This window comes from Parus major, chromosome 14, assembly GCF_001522545.3.
Source record: "Parus major isolate Abel chromosome 14, Parus_major1.1, whole genome shotgun sequence".
Lineage (NCBI taxonomy): Eukaryota > Metazoa > Chordata > Aves > Passeriformes > Paridae > Parus > Parus major.
Window position 1 is genome coordinate 9,338,741 of NC_031783.1, and position 12,762 is coordinate 9,351,502.

A 12,762-nucleotide genomic window follows, 5' to 3' on the forward strand; every position below is an offset into this window, starting at 1 on the left:
TCTGCACACACCCAGTTGCTGTGGCTGGAAGTGCCTCCAGACAGAGATGGATGATGCAAAATATTTTCCAAATGTTTGTACAATGAAGAATTGCCATCATAGGCTCAGGAGCAAGTGTTTTCAGAAAGTAAATATTGTGCATTTCTAGATTAGATAATAGCTAAGGGCAGCATGTGCTGTAGCTGGAGTCTGAAGGCAAAGCAGTTCTTGCCTTCTACATGAAGATGAGATTTAGGCTGTGCAGCTCAAGGAATACTCTCCCTTTCACCCATTACCACTGGCTGCAATGCATGCTTATTTTTTCAGAGATGAAAAATTTAATTAGATAGGAGGACAGCAGCAAAAGATTCAGTGTATTGGAGAAAGAGTAATAAGTTTGTATCTGATTCATCTTCATTCCATCAGACCAAAAGTAGCCCAGTTCTCTTCAAAGTGCCAGCAGTTCCACAGTGTTTACAGTTTAGCAGCTCTGGTCAGAACTTCTGCATTTCTCCATGTAGCAAGAACAGTTCTTTATATTGCAACATTATTAATTCAGATACAATAGCTCTCCTGTTATCTGGTAGCATTTTTGGACTATGTTTCCTTATTGCTGTTCTCATGCCTTTCCATTGTAGTATGTTAAAGAAATTATTGGCATTTACCTGGCATATTATATCTCCAAAACACTTTAGTACATCTTAATTAGTAGTTCTCAGAGGGTAACAGGAAGTAATTTCTCAATAGAGAGGATACGAACAGCAATTTCAGTATTGAAATGTCCCACTGGTATTTCTGTGGCCTGTTTGATACTCAGAATATCTTTTAAAGAGATATTTGGTCAGAGGCACATTTTTAGAGGAGTTTGGGGATTGATGATTGCAAAAGAACAATATGGTTTAAAGTCACACCACCAGTGCAGTAACTTCTAGAAAGACAGAATGGTTGGCAAAGAATTTTTGGCCTACTGGTAACAAAGTGTAGAGGCGTTCTTCCCACCAGCAGAATGTCAGGAAACTATCTGAAATTTCCTGTCATCTTGGTGAGGCACCTGCTTCTGTAAGAGTTCTTTTTGCTTGCCTGTGCTGAAAGGTGGCTGAAACTGGAGGTTGTTTCACCTGGGGGAAAAATTACGTGTGGGAAGTGGCTGCTGAAATAAACATTTGATCTTGTGTCTACAATTTTAGTCTGGAGAGTGAACAGGAGTCTTACCTAAAACTGGTGAAACAGTCCAGCTTGTGTGATTCATAGCAGTAATTCCATGCAGGAATTCTGTGCAGTCTGTACAATGCTGTTCAGGCTGGAAGCCCCATTGGGTAGATAGGATTTTGTCCATGATTTCTGCTCTTAGGCAGAGTGTCACTGCAAATGGTACCATAATTAAACACTGATGAAGAAAACTGGGTAAATGTGTGCTCTGTTTCTGAACATCATGTTTCAGCTCTAGCTCAGGGGGAGTTTTCCACATGCAGCAATATGTGTGACAGCTTAATAGAGATGGCAAGGATATGACAGTATTCATGATACTGTAATTAATACCAGCAGTATTTTAATAGTACCTAACTGCCAATATATGTCCCAGGTCCAATTCAGAGTGACTGATTGGATTAGAAAAGCATTTTGTTTTGGTGCCTCTACAGTCAAGGCAATTACTATTTCAGCTTGTTGTAGTCTGTAGCATAAATCCATCTCTTTTCAAAGCATTATATTCACATTGGTTTTTTGATAAAATGAACTTTGCAATGGAAGCTCTTGTTCTGACTGCCAGGCAGTATTACCAAATCAGGGCTGTGACCCTGTAAGATGCACATGAGTCAGCACTGGGCTGAAGTTCTGACTGCAGAATCAAAGTGCAAAGACTTATTTGGCTTGTGGGATAGAGAACATTATTCAATACCTCACATCTTATTCTGTTACCTAAAGATGCACAATGTGAGTTTCCAGGGGACAATTGCTTGAGAGTTGAGCAGAAAGGAAGCTCCCAGCATTTTTGCCTGTTTTTCAGTTCACCATAGATTCATTAGCATTTAGGGAAAATGCTTTATGAGTGATCACACACTTCTTTGTTCCAAACCATATTGTAATGTGAACTACATGTCACTGAAAATACAGAATAATCTTTCCTGTTTACAGAACTAGACAGTCTAGACTTCAATTTATTTATGGTATTTATTTAAAGCTTCAGTTTTGACCTAGATCCAGTTCTCATTTCTGAAAGCTACATAAAGTTCTGACTTGCAGCAATTTTCTTCTTAAGGCTGTTCATGGATATTTATGTCAAATCAAGAATTCCAGTCTCTTATTACATGAGCCATGTAGTATTTTTAACAAAAGTCAATTTATTCTATGTAAAATTATGCAAAGGATACTGCAGGAGGGGGAAAAAACCTTGTGGTCCACACATATTTGTTATTAACTGCTTTAACTTGACCTACCTGGTTTTATAAGCAGCAGTGTCAGGGGAATTTATTGCATCAGAGTCTGTGGAGAGAAAAATCAAGGAAGAATTCTATTCACCCCAAATTAAGCTTTAATACTGCAAAGCTGTCATTGTGTGTATCAAAGGCTGTTGAAAGTCATGTTGCTGGGAATAACTATGGGGCTTGTTCGTGCAGTCATGATCATCTTTCTGACAGAAGCTCACTTTCAGGAAACGTGATATGAAATTTTCCTTAGGTTCTCATCTCATTCCCATACTGTGTTTATTTCACCCTTAGTATGCTTCATCTTTAATTTCTCAGTTAGGAACTAATTATCTACAGAACTGTATAATTAAAGATGAGCAAGCCTGGAAGGAGTCTTAATAAGTGAATGCAAGTTACTTTTTCTTTTCCTAATTTTGGGAACGGGAGTTTCCTCAACTTATTTGGGTTGAGGCCTTTGCGTAAATAGGATCATGTTGTGCTTCTAAACATAGCCAGAGATTCTGATTTCTGCTTCTTGTAGTTCCATTTGAAAGACACTGTTTTCTTCCATGTTCTTTTTAAGTGGATGTATTTCTTCTTTTCTAGTAATCTCTGCAACATCTTATCAGTCTCTCAGGGGCTGACCCTTCCCTCTGTGAATGGCTGGAACTGCTGCTGAAGTCTGTAGCATTGAAACAAAGGGCAGAATCAATGAGAGATTCTTCTGGCAGCTTAAAGGCTTACAGAATTTGTAGCACTAATGTAGACATTGTTTCACTGGGATTTTGTATACATTCTTACACATGTATGTCTATCATGTGCAAATCTATCTATGCAATTCTGTTCCATCCTTCCTCAGTAATTTTTACTTTTTTTAAGATCAGGCAGGAGCCTGAGTTCTTCTGCCAAATATAGTTCCAAGCAAAAAGCAAAAGTGTATCAATAATAATGCAGTAGACAGAGAACACAGGAATGACTGCTCTACTTCAAATCTGTTTGACTGTGTCTCTTTATGCTGAAATCACTGCACAAAGCAATCAGTTGCAGTGTAAGAGTCTCTTTCTGTAAATAAATGTGGCTATATATGATAGCTGTTCCCAGGCCAGATGATGAATTAGACTCAAAATTACATACACAAAATGCATGACCAATTGCATATTTTAATTTGTAATTATCACAAGTGCTTATGTTAATTGCTTGTTGTGCAGTAGCAATAAAATAAAACGTAACTGGTTTAGTGTTTGCTGTCAATCCATTTTGGGTGCACAACAACAAATTTATTGGTCCTCTGAACCAGTGAATATTCTTTCTCTATGTGAATGATCTATATATATATACCTGGAAATCATTAAATGCAAGATTTCTTCATCATAGGATCAGCAAATCCCTAAGTTATTATGTACATGGTGTGTCCCAAATGGTGACCCTCCTTCATATCTATCTTATTTAGATTTTTGCTTCTAATAGTGGGCTGAGAATTGTGTTTTCATTCCAAAGTACTAAACATACTTTCATATTCTGTAATGTCATGCAGTTCTATACAGCAGCACAAAACTCTGCTTAAGGGAAGAAAATAGCCAGAGCCATCTGGAGAGGCACTGAATTTCTCAGTAGCGGACAAAGTGTATTCCAGACAAGGACAGGAAAGGTAGAGCAGAAAAGAAGTTAGAGCACATATGGGAAACAATATCCCTTGATGAGTTCTTTGGATATTAAATCAAGCTATGCCAGAGCAACTGTGTGTTTCTCACTCAGAGTTTGCTCTATAAGGAGAACTGTGTGCATTGATTGAGCCACCTGCATAGTGCCACAGCACCAGAGCATACAGAGGTGAGCCTGGGTTCAGGCTGGAACTGGTGCTATTCAGATCTCTGTAGGAATCATTGGCAGGTGATGGTGGGGCTCATACAGGATCTCCTGAAATGATCAGCTTCTAGAGACCTTCCTTCTTGTAGTTTAGCCCCAGATGGAAACTCAGCCCCATGCAGCCACTCAGTCATGCCGGCCCAGTGGGATGAGGAGAGAATTGAAAGGGTAAAAGTGAGGAAACTCATGAGTTGAGATAAAGGCAGTTCAATGGGTAAAGAAAACCCATACACACAAGCAAAGCAAAACAAGGAATTCCTTCATCACTTCCCTTGAACAGTTAGTTAGGTTCAGCCATCCCAGGAAAGCAGAGCTCCACATGTAACAGTGACTTGGGAAAGCAAATGACACCACTCTGAAAGTCCTCCCTTCTCTACTCTTCCACCAGCTTTAAACATGGATCATGAAGCCTTGTGGTCTGAGATACCCCTTGGGTCAGTGGGGCTCAGCTGCCCTGGCTGTGTCCCTTCCCAGCTCTTTGGGCACCCTCATTCTCCTGACTGCTGTGTGGGGTGAGGAGCAGAAAAGGCCTTGACTCTGTGAGCCCTGCTCTGCAATAACAAAAACATCTCGAGTTATCAACACTGTTTCCAGCACAAATACAAAACACAATACACAGCACCATACCAGCTACTGCGATGAAAATTAACTCTATCCCAACCAAACCAGCACACTTCTCCACTTTCTCTCCCATTAGCACCTCATCTACAGGATAAGGCTCACAGTACAGAGACCAGGAATCCTCAGAGTGGATATTTCCTCTGCAGTGGGTCTGCCCAGGCAGGGAATCTAGATCAGTGTGGAGAATGTTAGCAGATGGCTGTCAGGCTCAAGTTTGCCAGCTGGAGAAAAGCACAATGCAGCAGGGATGTGTGTCCAAGCCCTTTGCCAGTGGTAGGACCAGCCAGGGAAGCTCTTGTAACTATCCTGATCTCCAACAACTATAAGGAAATCTAGGCAGAGGAAAAATCAGATGTCACACACTGATGGTACTGGTTATGCACAGAGAGCACCACAATATTTTCTTGTATGACAGTAGTACTTAATGTGTAGGAATGTAATGTGAGTTGTGTTAATTTGCTTGATAAAAATAAAATTTTCTGTACCTATGTTCAGAGAATCAGCATTTTGAGACATATCTTTAAGAAAAATAAATATATCTAGTGGTTCGTATGGAATGAAGATTATATTTGGGTCAAATTAAAAAGTAGTCTATACCTTGGTGGACAGTTAAGCTGTAAAATATAACCAATGAAAGAGTAAAAGTGATAATCTTGCTTTTACCAGCTCAGCAGTAAGCAGAGCAGGTGCAAGCCATGTTTAATCCATGACCCCTGGGAAATGGTAATGTTCATTTCTGTTGTCTTCCTGTGCCAGATGCCAGGCTCTCCAAATTTCTAATTGAGAGCACTGACTAGAAAGAATTATAAGGCACAACTGAGCACCTGGGTCACATCAAAATGAGAAAAGCTCCTTAACTACTGCTTATTGTAACATCCCACTGTAGGCAACACCTGTGGTATGACTTTATAAATAGATAACCTGAGCTGTGCTCACACAAGGGTAATTCAGAAGTTGTCAGCTTGTTAGGCAGTTTTCCAGCCATGTGCTGATGGCACATGCCCATAACCCAAGAGGAAATAATTCTTCATGTTTATACAGTACATTATGACATAAAGTTGGGGGGGGTTTGTTATCTTTAAAATTCCTAATCTGCCTTGGCATTAAAAGAAGTTCCAAGCAGAGACCTGACATTAGAATTTTCTAATGTCTTGGAGTAGGTATGTCACCTGCCATGTTCTAAAAACATTTGGATGGGTCAAAATTACTTAGCCCTGGTAGCACACACTTGCAGAGGAATTAAACCTTTGGCAAAGGTGCTGATAATGATTTTTACATGTAGTTTAATCACTTGTGATGTTTTTTCTCATTTTGCAGTGGTAGTCACTGTACCTTCTGGAGTTCACAGCACTAAAACACTACATTCCTTTTTTATTGTGTACAGATATGAAAGAGATCCTCTTGCTAAACATACTACAGCCCCTAGGTTTTGATTAGCTTTGGACCTTTAGACTGAATTTCCTTTATGTTCAAATAATTTACATTGGAAAATATGAAGAATAAAACATATTTTTCGGCTACCATTGATTCCTGATTACTCAGTGTATATAGAGGTTGACTCATGAGATTCATATATAGTCAGCAAATTATCATCAAACACCTTTCTACTCTTCAGAAGTCATTTAGAGCCTGTATTGTCTGATGTACCACAAACATCCCACTAAGCTATATTTGTTGGTTTTTACATTGCTTTGGTATCAAAAGAAAACACTAGATCCCCATGAAGTTAAATGCATTTTTTTATCTGGACCAATTTTTCTTTTCTGGGACTGGAGAGCAAAATTTTAACTATTGACATTTAATAAATGAGATTAGACCTTTTGACTTTGGTCAAAGCTTTGAAAAGCAGCGAGGAGGTAAGCATTTTGAAAAATGTCTTTTGCTCTCAGGTAGTTCATGCTTACATAAGGTGGGCTCATTCCCTAGATTTTCCTAAAGTTCATCAGTAAAAAATATTAAATGTATTTCTCCATGTCCTGGCACACATGAGCAATGTCAATCACAAAAGCAGCTCTACTCCCTTGTAGGATATGGCCAAAACAATACAGTGCAGATTGAAGGGCATACAATACTGCTGTCATCTTAGGGGCAGGAAAAAATATCCCACATGATGAGTTGAGCTCAGTAAATTGTTCATGTTAGGGCTGGAAAACCAGTTACAGGGAGTATGAGCCTTGCTTAAATTCTCAGTATCTTTTTATCTGTCTGTATTGTATAATTCTTCAAGAAAAGCAACTTCACCTGTAAGACTATAAAATGTAAATAATTTTGTAAAACTGTTTCTGTTGAACTAGATTTATTAAAAAGATAAAGGAATTGTGGAAGGTAGAAGGGCTTTGATTCTTGGATGATTTTTGGACTCTCAGACTGCAAGGATAAGGAAAATGGGCTACATATTTCAGGTCTGTTTTTGTATGTAACCAGTTAATAAGTAAACTTTTAAAGTAAGGTGCTGTCCTTAAGAGGGCCAAGGTATTTTGAAATGCATCTGATATTTGTTTTTAGTGAGTTGTTCCTTCTCTGTGGCATAAGCTTCACTTATTAGGTTTTATTGTTTTCTCCATAATAAATTTTCACTGAAGGATTTTACACTTCTTTCTCTTCTGATTACCAAATAGTACAGAAATTTATAACCAATTGTTACTTTCTGTAAATGGTTCTTCTTCTGAATGTGATCTTTTAAACCAATAATTATTAAAAATAATTAAAATATCAAAAATTTTGTTTTCCATTTAATATGTGGAGGATATACTGGTTTGTGGTCCTTCCTCAATTGACAAGATTCTTCCTGATCCTGCTTAAGTTGTCTTGATTCACCCAATTCTCTGTGTAATTGTTGATATTGAAATGTCAATGCTCTGGAAGACAACATACATTTATATAAGAAAAATACATAAGAAAGCATAAGCTTTTCAGTACAAGACACATCCGTCCCTTGCAGTGCTGCAGTGAACTGCACCTTCCTCTAAATCTTGGATCGTTGTGCTTTTCTTTCAAGTGTGCACTTCAGCTGAAAGCATTGAGACACCAATTGTGTCTCTGTTAGCATCTTCCTTACTCACTTCTTTTATCCTTTTCTGGATCTGCCCCCCAGATCCATTTGCTTCTTTTAAAACTATTATTTTTGTCAGTATTACAAATAATTTCCAAATCAGGATGAGCTTCCCCCCCATACACAGAGGGGTCCTCAGCCTGAAGCCTTTGCTTATGCTTTCACTAAAACTGAGTGTGGAAGCCAGTAAGAGACTGTTGAAAGGGAATGCAAGTGGTCTAAAATAATTTCTGGTTTAATTTTAGAGCAGTTACATAGGATTGGGTTATTAAGGATATTTAAAATGAAAGGTGAGTGCCTGCATATGTAAAAAGTTGTCCTTTAATCTTCTGTTTCAGCTTGCTCGGTGTTAATGAGGACTAGTACTTGTATGAGACTTTTTCTTGATTGTTTTCTATAGTTAAGTATAAAGTGGGATGGAAATGGAAAGGACTACCTTAACAGACAGATTAACAGGTTTATCAAGGATTCCCTGTTTGGTAGGACTCAAACAATTTTTGTCTTTTAAAAGGTGACACATTCAAGTAGTAACATATAACACTAATCAAAATTTAATATTAGAATTCCTATTTAGAGAGACATGCAAATCATATTTTATCTTATGCTCAGAAGTTTGCCTTTCTTTATTGAAAGGATTTGTGATGAAGAGATTCCTGCTGTTCAAGAGGTCTAGAAACAGATAATGATTTTTTGTCATTGTATAAGCAGAGTTTACATCAGCAAATACGTAGGTAAACATAGCTAATTACAGGAGCATTCTGCAGCCTGGAGATGGTTTGTTTCTCAGAGGCACTGCCTGATTCTGTACCTTGGAGGTAGTTTTACTGAACCCTTACACTTAGGCAGAAGTGGTGCTGAACTGTCCTTTTGCAGAAGTGCTGTTGTTGTCACCTACACCTCCAGTGTAAAAACACCCGGTGCCTCACATGGTGACATTTGCTTTTTTGAGCGGTCTCAGATAGGACAAGTTCTTGAGAGCTGCTGAGCAGCTTCCACAACTATTGCCTTAATGAAAACATTGCATGAGAGGATGCTGAACTGCAACCTCGTTGTTTGATCTCCTGCTTCTTACTTGGTGTGTTTGTGAGAATATTCTTTCTAGTTTGCTTTTTTTTCCCCTTGACACACATACAATGTATATTTAGATCAGGACTGCATTAGACATTCATTTGGTTATATGGTTTCTCACTCTATTCAGTCCTGCTTTGCTGCATCTGGAACAAAATTTAATAGTCCACACAGTTTAATGTTTGCTAAAAATAAATAGGAGAGCGTGGAAGGAATTTCTAATGTAGCTGAGAAAGTTTTACAACAGCTTCTTTACACAAAAATCATAACTTTGCATTTCCTTTTTGTGTTAATGGATATTAATTAAATCCCCTAAACCTGTAGAGGGAATAGACACACATATAATTTCTCTCTTACAAATTTGGTGGAAGGTTCTATACAAAACTTTAAAGTAGAGATTTATCATCACAGATGTATCTTTTATTTCAGCATTAGATAATTGTCAGTGGCATAAAATCCAGCATCAAAATTGGCATGAATTGGCAATTTGGATGGCAATATCATCAGTGTAACGTGTGGGGAAAGAAATATACCCACTTGTGACTCTGTTTTTTGTAAACCAGGATGAAATTCTGTTGAGAATAAATTTATACTGATGTTGGCACTTACACATCTTTGAGGGAGTACTTAAGTTCTCTTTCACAAAAATTTATTCTTTTGACTAACTACATTGATTCCATAGAATGGTCAGTGGACTAAAGTGAAAGCAATTTAATTTAATAAAGTAAATAAATTTAAATTAATTGAATAAGATACATTTACAATTATAATCAATCTTCCTATCTTAATGCTAAAACTTATTGAAAGCCTACCTGTTTGAAACCAAAGTAAGCAGAACCTTCCCAATAAGGCTTATCAGAAGCCACTTGGTATTCCTGAATCAACAGAAATGAAACCTGTACAAAATTTTGCAGGATGTTAGTGGCAGATGCAAATCCAAATATTAAATATTTGCCAAGAAGAATATAATTACTTAATGATTTACAAGGAATGAATGAAAAAAGAGCTGTTTGATCTCTATTTAACACATTTTAATATTCCAGAGTTTGTTTCTCCATGTGCAAGCTTAGTCATTTGTGGAAGAAATCAAAGAGTTCTGACCTAAACCCATTTTAGAATGACAGATACTAAGAGAAAACAACTGACAGAAATTAGAAAATTTCTTTACTGGTTGTTTTAAATATAGTTTTCTTCAGCCAGTTTTCCTTGAAAAGTGAAATTCTGCATGCTGGGCTTTGGAATGGAGAAAGCAGCCTCAGTTATAGAAAAACACTATTAGGTCACTGATTACTGAAGGTGGAGGTTAAAATCAGTGATATTTGTTTCATCTCTGTCAGTTGGAGAAGCAAATCACTTTGTTAAATACAAAAAGACAACACTGACAGAGAAAGAAAGGTTATATTTGAAAGCATGAGATGTGATGCTTTTGGGGGGAGGGAGGGCACAGTGTGTGCCTCAACATTCATAAATAGAGAAGCCAATCTTTGTGCTTAAAACAGTGATTTGGAATAAAGAGCTGGGTCCTGTGATCAGCTCGGTTCCTGATGCTCGGTGATGCTGTTTTGTAGTAAATGAATTGTGAATATTTTGGGGCTTTATTCACAGTTACATTGAGGACCTTTAACACCCCTCTATCAACTTGCTCAGACTGCTAGACAAATATTCCTTCTGCACCAATAATGTTAGCAAAAATATTGAAGAAAACCAACTGAAAATAAAACTATCAACATCCTTTTGTTGATCCAATTATCTGTCTCTAAAAAAAGGTTTCAACACCTCCCACGCAGAACAGCAGCTTCAGTAATTTGGCCATGATAACAGTGCATAATCAAGAAACATGAGGCTGTGATATGTGGTAAAATGTCCCATTTTGTGTATAGGAAGCATTTTGTTTAAGTAAATATATTTCCTTTTTAAGTACCTTTTGGATTACTCACTATTATGTTGCTCATCCCATTATTCTAGTGTAGTTACCACAGATGTTTAGCTGCAGAAATTGTAAATGGGTGAATCTATCATTCCTGAGATGGAGATGGGAGATGAGGCTTTGCATCTTTGGGGTTTTATGTTCATGGTGTATTTGAAGATAGGAAGTAAACTGTGACTCATGTGTAGAACAAAGGATTAGAAGGTTTGGTTATTTAGCTTCTGCCAGTGACTAATTCACAGAAAACCTTAAGTGTCCTGTTTAGAATAGTGCTCTAACAAGTCCTTGTAATGATATGCTGCCATTATGTCCCAGATGATATTACAACATGATGTTTTATCAGAAAATTACATCAAAGGCCCAGCATTCAATTATGATAGGGTGGGTTGGGAAATCAAGCAGCCTGCTGTGCTGAGATGCAATGAATTGTTTTCAGTAGTGAAATTAGAACACCCTTGCATTGTAGACCTGCTGGAAGGCTACAAAGGGAGGTTTATACTTCGTGTCTGTAGCTGCTATCAATCTCAACATTTTTTCTGTGTAGAATTTGCATGAGGTCAGTGAGAGAGCTCAGAAGTATCTCAGACCCAAGGTACTGCAGGGATCAGGACACTGGATCTGCCCATGTTACACCACAGAAACACAATGTTCTTTGAATACCCATCATTACAAAGCATGGCTCTAACCTCAGGTACAAGGAGCCACACTCATGTCCAGGGGACCCAGCTCTGATGTGCATTCTCATGGGAGGGAGATGAGATAGAGTGAAGGATAAAGGACTAACCTTGATGTTTCCACTGGATATTTACAGTACATACAGAAAAAGACCCAGCTTTGTCATCACCAGCATCAGTATTACAACAGCAAAGAGCTATTTAAATGGAGATGGTGCCTGTTTGTACATGAAAAATATTATGCCATACATACTATATATTGTATATAACATATCACTAATTTTAAAGGGAAGGGATCAATGGGATTTTGCCTCCCATCCATGAAATCCACAGACAACCAGACAAACAGTATGTTTGGACTACTTTTAAAAAGTAATTAATTATAAACAGCATAATGAAATAATAATAATTTACTAAAGCAACAAAAGAGAAGATTGTATTCAATTTTATTATTAAAATAAAGTATTTCCTTTGGAAGGAAAACTAATTAGAACATTTCAAAAAATATGGGCCATTTGGTAACACAATTAGCGTCTTCAACCAGACAGAGGATAGCAGACTGGGGTTAGACACTTGGTAAGAGTAGTTTGATTCAAGTATATCCCCATGGTAGAAAAAATTCAGAGGGACAGAGGGGATGTAGGGTATGTTTTGTCTTCCTGGACACCACGTTCCAAATACTACTCTGAACATAAAACTTTGGTGTATTCCCAGAGGTGCACTCATTGTACATTTAGTTTGAGAATCTGTGCTTCCAAAGTCTTTATATAATCTTGACATAATTACATTTTTGTTAAATTATTTGGAAAACGGAAATCCAGTTTGTTAGTCGTACGGTATTTCCCTGTTTCCTCACTGCAAAGAGCCCCTGATTCCTTAGGATTAACACTTCCATTTATGCTGCTTAGAGCTGACACCTCATTTTCATGTACTCAAAGTTCAGCAGAATCACAGACCTAAACGAGAATAATCTTTATTTCTAAATCCTGCTGGTATCAATAATTTAACAAGGTCACCTAGAGTCTTGGAAGCGCTCAGGCTGCAGAGGGAGGGTGGTGTGCCCATCCCAGAGTCCGACCTGGGACTCATCAGGCTCCACAGAGCAGCAGGAATAGGCCGCGTTCATCCCAAGGGATGGCCGGGGCTCTGCGCTCCCGCAGGGCTGATCCC